The sequence below is a fragment of the Triticum aestivum genome, chromosome 4B (genome assembly GCF_018294505.1).
Source record: "Triticum aestivum cultivar Chinese Spring chromosome 4B, IWGSC CS RefSeq v2.1, whole genome shotgun sequence".
Classification (NCBI taxonomy): Eukaryota; Viridiplantae; Streptophyta; class Magnoliopsida; order Poales; family Poaceae; genus Triticum; species Triticum aestivum.
In genome coordinates, this window is record NC_057804.1 from 402031779 (window position 1) to 402046555 (window position 14777).

At 48.5% G+C, this 14777-nt stretch overlaps 1 pseudogene; it reads right to left on the reverse strand.

Moving 5' to 3' along the window:
* Nucleotides 1–11709: 11709 nt before the first annotated feature.
* On the reverse strand, nucleotides 11710–14238 carry LOC123090129 (pre-mRNA-splicing factor SYF1-like; annotated as a pseudogene).
* Between the last annotated feature and the right edge of the window lie 539 nt (nucleotides 14239–14777).

The window sequence follows — 14777 nt, forward strand, 5'->3', positions numbered from 1 at the left end:
CACACAAAGGAAGGAACTACTTCGTGAAAACCTCGATCGAGCAAGGTGAATACTACTGCCAATGCTGCAAGTTCAAACAGGACGGCATTGTGTGTTGTCACATACTAAAGGTAATGGACATGAACGTTGTGATACGGATGCCCCGCCATTTCATAAGGCGACGATGGACTTGGGACGCTGACGACGCGTTGGCGCCGCAGACAACACACGCAGTTCTGGCTGTGCATGACGAGAGACCTGAGTCAACCATGGAAGCCGTGAGGCACGTTGTGCTCACAAAGAACTATGCTGAGCTAATTGATGAAGCGTGCAAGAGTGATGAGACAGCGAGAGTCGCAGAAAAACACAGGAAGGCACTGAAAAGAGAGCTTGATGAGATCAAGAAAAGGAAAGCTGAGGAAGCCTTACACCAGTTCCCCCGCACATCAAGTGTGCCTTCATCGACGGGGCCATCATCTGAAAACTCAGAGATAGGATCTGGAACAGCAAGCACACAAACCCAGGTCAGGAACCCACCCCGTTCCATAACAAAGGGTTGCCCCAGAGAGATAAGGTACAAGTCAGGATTGGAGATTCAAGCAAAACACAAGAAAACGAAGAAAGGGGCGGGCAATCCATGAGCAGAAATTGGGGCAATGTGAAATGGTCCTTGCGGACATTTTGTTTTGTACCCTAGACGATGAGTTTTTTTTAAATTTGGGAGAATAACTCTTGAGGAGCATCAGAAGTGGAAGGAAAATTCATTGAGTGGAGAAATGCAGTTGCCATGTTATGGGTACTTAATCTGCCATGTTATGTGTATTAAATCCGCCATGTTATGTGTACTAAATCTGCCATGCCATGCTATTTTATACTAAAATATGTGTCATGCTACTTTGTACTAAATATGCCATGCTAGATGTACTGGATCTGCCATTTTAGTTGTACTGGATCTGCCATGTTAGTTGTACTGCATCTGCCATGTTAATTATGTTTGATCTGCCATGTTGTTTGAACTGTATCTGCCATGTTAGCTCTGCTGAAAATATACCATGGTATTTGAAATGACTCTGCATGACATATATTTCCAGGACAAATACCACGCGGTTTAGAGAAACATAGGGTGTTGTGGGCGATGTATGGGAAACAAGTTGGAAAAAGGCGTAACGTGCATAAACCATAGCCAAGGTTGTGGATGCATGATCAACCCTACCCCATGCTAGCCGGTGCACTTAGCGACGAAAAAGAAGAAGCAAAACTGACAAAATGAAAACCATCGATGACTTTCGCTACCCGTGTATGTTGAACTACATTTTCCATCTGTTTTAGAACATCATAGACGCAATCAAAACAGCAAACTGGAGCTGTAAGCGATGAAACCGTTGTAATAATGATAAAACATAAAAAATATGTGCATTTACGCCTAAAAAAGGTTCACGTCCACACATATATTAGAGAAACTACTAAATTGTCGCTCACACACCACCACTACAAAGTAGCCTGCGCGGGGTTGCAGTCGTAACATAGCACACTGACATAGTTTTCAACGATAACAAAGAGATAAGTACCTTACATTCCTCAGCAACAGAATGTAAGGTATGCGTCCGGTGTGTAACACCACGTGATCACTTGTACTTCTTGTTGATTTTCTTGACAGCTTCCTCCACGAACTCGCGTGCTCCGGACCGCTTGTTGAAATCTTCATTCGTCAACCAGTTCCATGTGTGGATTTTTCGGAGCTCAACGACCATTGCAGCTGAGATAGCAGGGACAACTCTGCCTTCCCACTTTGCAAAGTATTCCAGCGCATGAAAGCCACAGTCTGTACTGCACGAGAAAAAGACTCAGATGAACATGCAAAAAAAGGACAGACGTATCAAAGATAGACTTCAATTCAGAAGTGACAACAAAAATAGGGGTTGGATTGATGTAAACAGCACATGAAGGAGGGGGTTGAGAAATTACGTGTTCCCTTGCTTCATAGTCGCCACATACTCAATCAGGAAATGCCTGATCTGGACCTTTGAATGTTCGTAGTGACGGTTCCATGTCTCTTTGAGGTTTTTGATGAAGAATTCGGCGTGTGTAGTAAGGTCTGAATCAGCTTCCGAACGGATTGAATCAAGCACCTCAAAACGTTGGTTCTTCAGGTCAAGGCAGATGGCATAGTGGTGACCACACTTGTCTTGCTGGTCATGTGGTGCAAGCTCCTGGAACATGGGGAACATGACCTGCATTTGAAAAGTGAATGAATGAGAAAGCAGATTACACAAAAAGAACAGCGGAGGGACAAAAAATAGAATCACGTAGAATGTTTGGTTATGGGTGAGCAAAATGTGCCGTGCATTTTACAATCAAATTGCCACGTAGATCGCACGGGATGCAAAAATCAAGATGACAGTGTGCACGGCAGCTGTTGCCACATGAAAACATCTGCCACATAATCACAAGTGCAGCAGATGGCAAAAACGACACCATGTGAAAAAACAGTGCAGACAGGGGAGGAGAACTCACATATTTCTTCAGTGTTAGCTTGAATTCATCGTGTTGAGCGAAATTCTTCTCAGGATTTTATGGTGGAAGTCACCATCCCATATTTTGCATGTCACACTGTAATGCATGATGATCTTGTCAGCACACACATCGATGTGATTGTTGATGTAGTCGATCCCGCATGCAACTACATTTGTCGACATTTTACCGTTTGGCCTCACGGACTCGGCGAGATCACCTAGGTCAACGTACGTCGCTCCGCATTGAATGACTTTGGTTCTGTCCAAACATGAGCTGTATGAAAATGACATAACATGGAAGAATCATGCATGCTAAGTAAAAAAAATATATGAAAGAACTAGAACGTAAGCGCATCATGTACAGAGAGTATGAAGAAGATGAATGTTAAGAAAGGAACAAAGCAAAATGAGAGATTATAGGGTGTGGTCATTTACGCTTTCAACTCCTTCATGTGCTTGCTGCTGGCCCTCGCATTTCCAAACTGCTTGATGATGTCGTACAGTTGGGTCTGTTCCTTAGTGGCCCTGAATTCGGGCTCGTAGTCTTCCACGGGAGGTGGGTGAACTACCCTCTGCTGTCTCATAGAACCATGGGTGGCACTTCTGATGGTATCCTTAGATGCCATCTCTGCAGGCAAGTTGGAACTTGATTGCCCTTGCCCTCGCGAGGTCCTCCTCTGCAATGCTGCCTCCTCGATCTTGCGGTAAGCTTCGTCAAGTGACGGTGAAATTTCCTCAGGGGTGCCTGCAATGGCTCAAAAAATAAAAAGTGTGTTAGGACAAGGAGAAAGTCAGAAAACAGATGGGTTGTGAGGAAATAGGGTGTATGATGTGACATGAAGGTAGAAAAATAGTGGGGAAATTGACATGTGTGGTGCAACTACAGTGGCCACGTCATGGCAACTACAGTTGCCATGCAGTTGTGCTGAATTACCATCTAGATGGATTGTGGTTGCCATGTCACATCAAATGCAGTTGCCATGTTGTGTCAACTCCACTTGCCATGTGATTGCCATACAGAAAAAAATGCAGAATGGTAACAAAAAAATGGAGGTGACATGGTGTGGCAAATCCAGTTGCCATGTGGAATGCACTATATTTGCCATGTACCAGCAAATACAGTTGCCATGATGAATCAACTTCAGTTGCCACGTGTTTACCCGAATGTCAAAAATGCAGCATGGCAACCAAAAAATGTAGGCCATGGTGCATCAAATCCACTTGCCATGCCATCACACGGCAGTTGCCATCACAAGTGAGAACACCCAAAAGAATATGATTGGGACAAAATTCAAACCACAAAGATGTATCCAGGAAAATCATAAGGACATGACAAGTGTACCTTGCACAATTGGCTCCGCGAACTTGACAGCCTTCCTGCCCTCGACCATTGGCTGCGCCATCATTGCGGGCATGCCTCCTAGGAAAGCAAAGGCAACTGGCAAAGGATCGTGCACCACTGGTTGATCTTGACTGATGCCAAGGCTGAAGCTCGGTGGGGTAAATGCCATTGGGTGCCTCTCATTCCTACTGGCCGGACCACAAACGATTTGCGGGGCAGAATCCAATGGTGAAAGATCGACAAACATATCTGAATCGGTCGCTACAGAATGTTCGGGCTTATTTGCAGGGCGGGGCGTGTTGTCGGCGGTATCAGCAGCAGCTTTCATGGCAATCTTCTTGTTTGGGCTGTAGGGGACACCGACATTGACTAGGAGCCTGGAAGTGCGCAGATTTATGCTGGGGATTTCCACTGCGGGTAAAGGCGCAGTCTGCCCCGACCGTTCACCTGCGTCACTCGTGCCCGACTTCACACCTGCATCAATTGTGCTCCGGTCTTGCGGTTTCTCCATCACATTGCTTCTGGCGGGTGGCGGGAACAGTGTGAACGCAGGAACATACCCAGGCTCGTCTCTCCTGCTCCTAGATTCAGCCGGTGCGTTGGGTATGTCTGTTGGTTGCTTGCGGGGGCTGCGACGCCTAGGTGGAAGACCAGCACGCGCCACGGTCACCTTAGCAGTATCTGCACCGACAGGGGCTGGAGCTGTTGTGCTAGGACTCTCACCTGTAGATGGCATATCCTTATGAACTGCCGCCTCAGCAGCTTCTGTCGTGGACACAGGTGTGCCACCACGCACGCGCTTGGAATCAGTGTCAGAAGAGCGGGAATCTTCCTTGCCTAGGTTCGTCTCGGGAGCGTCCACTTCAACGCTTGCTGATGGGGTGGCATGGCTCACAGCAGTATCCTTCATTGCAAGAAGAGTTGGCAATATTTCAGCTGTCCTGGCAGATACCGACTCGTCACTCCCTGATGTACGGATGCCTGTTGTTCTAGCCTGGACATCCGCAGCCGGCGGAGATGGTCGGCCACTTGCATCAGAGTTGGTGGGAGCGGTCAACGGTACAACAGCAGTATTGTCGCCTGGTGCCTCATGTACATCTGAGTTGCTCCCCGTTGACAACTTTGAATGTAGGCGTTCGAACGGGTCCTTACTGCTATGCTTGGCCCCGCGCATAGTGGTCTTCTTCACCCTGCAAAAAGAAAAAAATCACATGAGAAAGGTATGAAAAATGAACAAAAAATATGTTTGCCATGGTATAAATCTTAAAAGAATTGAGAAAACAAGTGGAAAAGCTAGTAGTTTCCATGTAATGGGAACATGAGTTGCCATGTGTCATAGTTAGCAGTTGCCATCCAGCAGCAGTTGCCATGTTAGCAACTTGAAGAATGATACAAGTGTATGTTCTGTCAGGAATGCAATTTGAAACCTGTGTGTGGGATGAGCTCACAAACCCAAAGGTAAAGATGGCAGCTGCCATTAGCTAGAGTGGTAGTTGCCAGTTGGCCTAGATGCCAGTTGCCATGTAAAGACCAATAGGAGTTGTCATAAGCTAAAAAAACTGAAGGAAGAAATCATTTGGAAAAACAACGGTTGCCGCATGGGGGACAATGACAGAAGAACATGTGACAAGCTGAAACAATAGCATTGAAAATTCAAGAAAAAATACCACTATGTACATGAAAGCACATGGATAAACATACTTCTTGACTGGCTTCCTCAGGTCTGGCAACACGACAGGATCCCCGGTGTTGGTCGTCGTCGTACAAGGAGAAGACCTGGTGGAAGGGGTGTCACCGACAATGGGGGCACCTTTGTTCAAGCGAGCAGAAACATGGGTTGGCGTTTGCGCCTGTTTCTTCGTAACTGCTCGTCCACCAGCGGTCGGCTCCCTGCACGTAATAGATGGAGGGAAAAAAGAAGGTGGCAACTGTCAGACAACAAACCCATTGCCGCGCTTGACAAAAAAACAAGTGCAGAGAAATGGATGAGATTGTTCCAAGAAAATAGACACAGCAGAAAACTAAAATTGAAAGTCGAACCTCCTCCTGGCAGCTACGGGATCGGTCCTAGACCTCTTGCCATGCGAACCCTGCCCAACATCATCTGGAGCCCTCCCCCTCCTTGATGGCAACACCCCCTCGCCTCTCGCAGCCATATGTTCTATCACTTTCTCCGGTGGGGGGCATCTATTGCATCCTTGCCCTTGTTGGCGCCTGTGCGAACTTCAGCATGTTCATCGTCATCCGTGTCCTGATGCACATTATCCATGTCATCATCGTCATCCTTGCTGAGGCCAGCGTCTCCATCTACATCATCTTGTGTGTCACTGGGCTCTTGGGAACTGTTGTAGTCATACCGGCCACGACAACCGGTTGGTCGATGTGTATGTTCTGGGACAAATGAAGTGAACTGCCTCGCAACCGCATCGCTGTCAGAGGCACTGAGGGACGTCCACCCCTCAACCAACTCCCCGAGCAAGCCGGTCATTCCGGATGCAAACTGCCCAATGAGATGCTCAACTGGTGCCCTCGCCTGTGCACAAAAACAAGAAGCATCAACAACAACCCGTATTGCAGTCGCTTGCGCGACATCAACAAGTAATCCACGGCAAACAATGGATGTCGATATTTTGATTACCTCAGAAGGGCAAGACGGAGCTGAGTGCACGTCCATCCACTTTCCAAATTTTTGAGGCCCCCCAAACACGCTGTAGTCTATAGCATGCTTGGCCATCAGCTATGAAAAACAAAAAGAAATTGTAAGCATGCCTTATAAACCACGGACAGTTGCCTCATGTCAAATTTGTAAGCATGCCGTGGGAAGAGATAAACAAAAACTAACCTGTAGTTTTCCATATGTGGTATCAGTTGCCCTGTCTGCGGCAAGCACAGCCTTGACAGCGTTGATGGTCCACGCAGAAACAGCAAACTTGTGCGTAGGCGGCGGGCCTCCTACCCCAGAGAAATCCACGGTGGACAGATCAAGACAGTCGACATACATTAGCTGATTTAAAACAAATTTACAAAGAAAGAAATGTCAGTTTCCATCATGGGTACTTTGTAGTTGGGAAAAAGAGCAGGATAATGTATGATCCAATGATAGTATGTATGTGCTAGTTGCCATCATAGTGTGCTGGCAGTTGCCATCATACTGTGATAACAGTTGCCATATTGTCAGTATGACAGTTGCCATATTGTCATTATGGCAGTTGCCACATTGTCATTATGGCAGTTTCCACATTGTCATTATGGCAGTTGCCATCTTGTTATGATCGGTTTGCCATGCATGAATAAAACTGTGTTATAAAACAAGAGTTCACACAGAGATCTGGTAAAATAAATACCATTAAATGCAGTCGACAACCCTTCTGGTACATCTTGTTTTCGAAAGCATCATGGAGAAAGTCGGCAATAAACTTACACCAGTTCATGTTCTTCACATTTTTCTGATTCGCCTGCACCACACAAAATTTCAGGGCAAAAAGTTTGCCGCATCAGAAATCAAACGGAAAATAACAACGAAAACACTGGCAGTCATTAGCTTAACACGTGACATCGGAGCCATAAGATTGAAGGAAAATAAAGTAGAAAGGATGGATCATTCACCAGGATGGGGAAACATTTGTTCCTTGGGCGAAGGGAAGTGGTCGGCGCGAAAATAGCTAAGATGAGGTACATGAGTAGCTTCATCTTGAAAACATCTCCATGCGTCGTCATGGCCTGCAGCGAATCTGCCATTGCAGACGTGTTCGGCATGGATTCCGACCCAGGAAACAAACAGGGGAACAGCTCTTGCTCGATCTCATTGTTGACCTCGTACGGGACTTTGATATGTCCACGAGGCACACCCAGAGTGCAAAACACAGAATCCTCGTTCAACGGGAGTCTTCCACGTCCCGGAATCACGAACTCCCTGGAGGTGGGCTCGTATATCTCAGCAAGCCAGTCGCATACAGGGTTAGCAAGGTTCGTGCACCGGACAACCATCATAGACTGCATGCCCATCTCAGAAGTAGCCCCCTTCTGATCATCACTGAATTTGTCAGTCAACACAGTCAGTCGTTCTTGGGAGGCTCTATTGCAAATACGTTTCTTCTTCTGCAAAAAACAGACACAAAAGTGATCAGCTGTTGCCATGTTTTGCAATGTCATGAGAATTTAGTTCATGACAGACGACTACAAAAGATATAGGTGCCAACCAATAACAAAAATCGGGAGGAGATGGGGCGGGTGTGTGGACAGTTACCTCGTCGCCCTCTTTTCTCCGTCCAGTTGCCCGGTTACGCTATGGTGGATCTATGAAATCATCGTCATCATTTTGATGATCGCCACGAGCCATTCTGCTGATGTAGGAACATACCAAATTGTTAAGGGGGAAAATGTAAATGCAAGAGGTAAGCATTTGCCACCTAACAGAAAATGTCAACTAGTGAATGCAAAAATATAGCATGAACATGCACGCGGCCCCCCCTCCCCCCCCATATGATTGTCGAGAACATAAACGTGGCAAGTAAGCACGTTGGTTAATGCACTTGAAAACAAAATGTTGAAGTTGCCATGTTAGCCCAATATAGTACAAAAAAAGCAATGAAACCACATTTGAATTGATAACATGAAAAAACAGGCACAATGTGTTCAGATATCACAAAAGTCAGTGTGGCAAAACGAAAAATTGCGTCCGTAGTACACTGAAAATGCCACATTTGTACTGACTGTAACATGACAACAGCCATGATGTGGCAACAAACATGATATGGCATCTGGCACAATTGGTACGCAAATGTGGTTGCCATATTATGCAGCCAATTTGCCACACAGTCATATCTGCATTGTGGCAACAGACATTGTGTTCACATTCTATTTACCACATGATTATACAATCCAAGTGGCAAACACGCACACTCGATGTGCACATTAGTTGTCGTCCAGTGCAGCTGGATACCGAAACTGCATTGACTACCGATTGTGGCAACTATCAAAGTGTGGAAACTATGACAAATAATTCAGAAAAAATTAGATCTCACAATGAAAAAGCATGTTTGTGGTTACTATCATATAATTTCACCAAAATTCAGTTTGCCACATGGAAGAGCGTGTGTGTGGCAACTATCATAGTCATTCAATAAAATTAGTTGCCCTATGTGAAAGCTTGAATGTGGCAACTATGACATACATTTTCGGTAATTTGTTGCCGCAAAGGAAAACACGTTTGTGGCAACTATCACATTTGTTCAGGGAGTTTAGTTGCCACACAAAATTCGCCTCGTTCTGCCAAGTTCAGCCATTCTGCCAAGTTCAGCCATTCTGCCAAGTTCGTCTCGTTCTACAGTTCCAAAACCAAACTAACTAGATCTAGGTTTCAATGGCAACTACTTCGACTTCAAGATCACCCTCAAAATTCTCGCACGAACTGACTGCAAACACAAATTCAAACCAATGGGCATCAAAACAAACCGGGGGACACCTCCCACATCCATGCGCAAGACTAGTGCGTGCCTCGGAACAGGCATAACCGCATCGAGGATGCCGCGGCTGCCGCGGTGACGAAACTGCCCAGTGCCACAAAAAAACGGCTAGCAGACAACTTCGGCGCCGGCGGGAACGCCGACGCACCGCCGAATCGCCAGAATCTCTATGAATCGATCTAGGAATCGAATAGGGAGGGAAATGGGAAAAAATGCAGGAAGTGGTTGCGAGAGATGAAGCGAGCATTACCTTCAACCCGCACGGGTTCCGGCAAAGCCGCTCTGCTCCGGCGAGCACCACCGACGGCCGCGAACACCGTCGATTGTTCCGCCTCCGCCGTCGCCTTCTCCTCTCGCCTTCTCCTCTAGTGGTTTCAAGTGCGAGTGGGTTGTGCCAGTAAATGCGTCGCGGGTGAGTAAAATGGAACCGTGAGGGTGAGGGTGGAGGGGTGTGCGACGTGTTTGACGTCAACCACGGTCGGAGAGTGGCGTGCAGGCGCATGGCAGTTCCACCGCACGCCTCTGAGTGGCAATCGCTGACCACGGGATGGCAACCACCGTGCAGGCGAACTGACTCGCACACCGCACACGAGACTCGTCCTACGTGGCATCGAAAACCGGCCTGTTTGCTACAAGATTCGTGCGTACCGAAGCCAACGGAGATGTTTGCGTGTGGTCGGGGTGTTGAATGCCCACATGTGTGGGCGTTAACATTTCTGTAAATTATTTATGGGCGATGATGTGATGCTTGTTGCTGTTTTGTTCATCTAAACTGAAGTATTCGCAGCCATGGCATGGACACACTGGATTTATCATGTTATACCATGAAGATGAGGGCTAGGCTACCAAATTCATAGTTTTGAAACAGGTTTTGCTGTCTGCGTGAGTTAATTCCATCAGTAATCGGTTGCCTAATGGGAACCCTGTGTCCCTAATCAATGCTGATCAAAACTCTTATACCAGCAAAACAATCTTGACAATAAGATTGTTGAGGAGTTAACATTTCTGAATCTGTTTACCTTATAAAGTTTACCGTCGAGATGTCTTGCCTCTTAGATCACAGGATGGCAACTGCAAGCGTTCAGGGCTTCTCCTCTTAAGACTGTGAAAGCAGAGCTGGTTACGTCCATTGGGGAAAATTCCCAGTTACTCCCCTACGGACAAATCAGGCCTTGCCTAGCCCAACCGTTTTTGTTTTGATTTGTCCACAAATTCCATTAAGCTGCCCGCAATGATGTTGACCAGATGTGCTTGTTGTTTGGTCTAGCAATGCTGGTTATACCATTTGCTAGTCCCGTGTGTTTATTTAGTCCCTTCTTGGGATATGAATTTAAACTTTTATGTCATGAACTTGTTTGGGTGATTTAAACTATGCTTTGTCTTGTTTTGATGTTTGAAATATCACCGTAATGTCTCCAAAATGCAACATATGGCAAGCGCCGGCTGCTCGCACGCGCTGCAGTTTCGTGTGTCTGTTGGAGCAGCTTAGGCGCATTATATTTTGCAGCGGCCGTTGGAGCAAGCGCTAACGCATTTTTAGCGTGTTGCGTGGCTATTTTGAGATGCTCTAATAGCAAACTCGAAAAGAGAGGGCAGATAAGAGCAAGTATAATAGTCCTACTCAGCAGGCTACAAGCGATTCCACATCAGCAAAAATCTGAGCTGGAGGAGAGTAAAGACAGGAGACAGAAAGAAGCGAGCGCTTCGTCATTCGCTCGGCTGCAGCACAAGGCGCGAGGACGTTACGCCCGCTTGCAGCCGGTAGCTGGCGCTAGCAAGGCTGCTCCCGATTCCCTCTGTCCCACCATCCAATCAACTGCTCTTTCTTTTCTCCTCTTGCATATAGACATTAATTACTCTAGTTATCCAGCAGCTGATATAGAGCCAACGTTATTAGACGAGACTACTTGTACACCGGCTATTGCTGAGATGGCACCAATATAAAGCCAGCAGCGGGCGATTCTATTAGCCATGCTCTAACTGCTACTACCTCCGTCCTGGTTTATTAGTTTCCTTAGTATTTTGTGCAAAACTTTAACATTAAATTTAACTAACGAAATGTTAATGCATGTAACTAAAAATAATATCTCTCAAAACTATGTTCAAATACGAATCGAGGCATATAATTTTTGCTGACATGCATATAATTTTTGCTGACATGCATTATTATTTACTTAGTTAAATCTATGGTCAAAGTTTGACACAAAATACTACGAGAATCAATAAACTAGGACGGAGGTAGTAATGTTGTATACATATGACCCAAGAAAGGTGCTCAAGAATGTGAGTACATACATCAACGATCTGGAGATAGCACATAGTACTTATTTTTTCCGAAACGTGATGGCACATACTCGAATCGGAGAAAACAACTAACGTGTCATGTCTAGATAATTAAGAGGAGAAAAAACTACACTAGACGTATCCGCTTGCATTGCTGAGCACCGTCGAATCGCTGGCCGGCGCACCCCTGCTCCATCTCTGGCAACGCCCGCCATGGTCCTTCCGCGCGGAGCGTCTCCCTGAACGTACCCTTGTCTTCGTGCAGCATCCCAAAGTCGTTTCACCGCTTCCAAAACTCAGGGCAAACCTCGGGATCCGTGAAGGCCGCCGCGTAGGCGTACAGTGCCCGAGCGTGCGCGACTTCCCCGAGGCTGATCTCGAGGTCAGCGAACCTGACGCACATCGCCCTCGCGCCCTCGTCGGGCAGCCCGTCACCGACGATCGCCTGGCGGTACACGTCCCTCGCCTTCAGAAGGCCGTAGAGCTCGGTAGCCCGCGCGATGTACACCTCGTAGACGCCGAGCCTGTCGCCGGCGGGGACGGCGCTCGCGGCGTCCTCATACACCTTCATCGCGTGGCTCGCGAGGCCGAAGTCCTCCTCGAACCTCGCGCATCTGAGGTACACGGCCTTCTTCCTCTGCGGCGGCGCCTGCAGGACAGCCGCCCGGAACAGGTCTCGCACCCTCTCCGGCCGGCTCTTCCCGTGCCTCTCGATGAACTTGGTCAGGTACGGCTCCCATATGGCCTCGGCGTGCGGGTGCTTGAAGGACTTGATGCCCCGCTCGTACACACGGAACGCGTCCTCGAATCGCCTGTGCTGCTCGAGCAGGGACGTGTGGTCCGGCACCAGCAATGGCGTGACGACGCCGAGGTCGTGCATCTTGTCGTAGACGGCGCAGGTGGACTCGAGCGACCCGTGCGTTGTCATCAGGTCCAGGTACATGAGCCACAGCTTGAGACACTGGTGCAGTCTCACCCGAACGTCCTCGCCGCCGGCAGCAGCGGCGCGCGTCGTGGCCTCGATCGATGGTGGCGTGGTCGCTCGCCGGATGAGGTCGCTGGCCCTCTCGGGATCATGGTGCCTCAGCTCCATATTGGCCCACTCGCAGTAAACCGTGGCGAGATGCTCCGCCGCCGTGAAGTTCGCCTGCGTGGCTCTATGGAGGACGTCTCGGGCGCAGTCGACGCTGCCATGGTCCTCGTAAATCTTGGCCAGCGCCAGCTAGAGCGTGTGCGAAGGCTTCCCCGTCGCCTTCGCCGGATCGATGGTCCTGACGGCCTCCGCATAGGTCGCGGCGTGTCTCGCGGGGTCCTTGTGGAAGATCTTGGCCCGCTCGTACCACGCCTGGACGTCGTGCGGGTTCTGCCTCAGCAGCACACTGTTGAGCAGCTCCGGCGGGCGTTCGAGCAGCCGCTCGAGCCTCGCCATCGCCAAGTCTGTGCTGTCCCGATCCGTGAGCCAGCAGTCCTGGACGTCGATGGTGTCCGCTTGCCTGAGCTCGAGCTCCGCGGCGGCCATGGCGTGCTCGAAGTGCTAGCAGATCCTGTAAATCGAGCCATCCATTATAATAACCGTCGGTTTGCGGGATCCATTTCAAATCCCCGGCAGGAACGGATGCTTCAAATCGGGCCATCCCAGAAAATTTTTTGTGGGGTCCCGCATCCGCGAGCCCAATTCCTCCATATGTGCGGGAATCCACCCAATTTTGCCGGATCCCCTTTCGGTTGGCGCGAAGCAACTTCCGCCAACATGTTAAGTGTTTCTGCTAGGGATTGTCATGCTCACTAAATTTTTTACCATCAACATAATTTGCCATAGGAAAGTGTTAGATTTACCATGCCTAAAAATCTGAATGTTAGCATTTTCGTATTTTTAGGGCTTATTTGGTTTACAATTTTCTAGGATTTTCATCTATGGGATTTTTCCTACGCTGAGCACCATTTCAAAGGAACATAGATGCAAGATTTCTAAGGATTATGTTCATATTCTTTATCATATGGTGTTGTCCATCATGTCTGGCAACCTCCCGCCAGGAGAGAGCTTGACCTTCGGCTCCCTCACCTTTGTCACAGATGGGGCAGGCTGGTTTTACATCAAACCACCGTCCTTCCCTGGTCACACCACCTTCTTCGGGTCGCTCAGGTTCGTCATCGACCGCTATGGCGATCTTCGACTCCGCGTTCCACCGCCCTATCTGGCCGTAGGCGTGCTCCCATCGGAGCCCATTTCACCAATACCACCGGCCTCGGGCTTAAAAGGACGACGACCTCGCATCGACAAACCTCGCAGCCGAAGTTTGTATTCCGGCCTTGAGTTCGAAAAGTTGCATCGACCTTATAACAAAAAACTAGCACGCCCTTGTGTCGTATCTGAGCTTTGCTACCCTAATCTCACTTCCGGAAACAAAAGACAGCGATGATACTGCGCCTAGCATCATCTTCATTAAGCAGACGGAGGAAGGCGAGGAGACGGGTGCAAGCCTAAAACCGACACCAACCAGGATGGTGACGAACCTTTACATTCCATCTCCCTGGAGCAGGTTCTCATGAATGCCCCGGGCGGCTCAACGGGCAGCAGATCTTCAGCACCAACTATGACTCCAATCGTCACCAACACCAACGGATCTGCGACAACTCGCGTGGTTCCATCGTCCATGGCCCCTCTAACCTCTGAGCCACTAAGTATCACTCCATCAGCACCACGTCTTCCACACTAATTTGGCGGAACCCCATCGGTTCCAACATCCTCATTACCGGACTCTCGGGGGTTCATGACTCTCGGGGCCGGGACACTGAGCCTCGCCAGAACAACGATGACACCAACTATCATCAAAGATCACAGATAGGGCATTGTGGGTGCTGGACACACCCTTACTAGGAAATAACCCCACATATGAACCATGGAGGCCCTCAGGCAGGCCACCATGGTAGCCCAGTTACAACTCCAGAGAAACACAACGAAGGTCGCCACACAGCAGGCGCGGTGAGGGAACCAAGACCAACTAACAGAGACGCCGACCTCGACGCCAAACCCGTTTGACCACCAACCCCCTTGCAGCCCTTGGGCACGAGGCGGTCAACGATTTCGATGAAAATGGAGATCCCTTGGGAGCGACGGCGATCCACACCCATTCACTAGCGATGACACCCCCTCCCCCCCACAAACCGAAATCATCTGATCATGCAAAATATGAA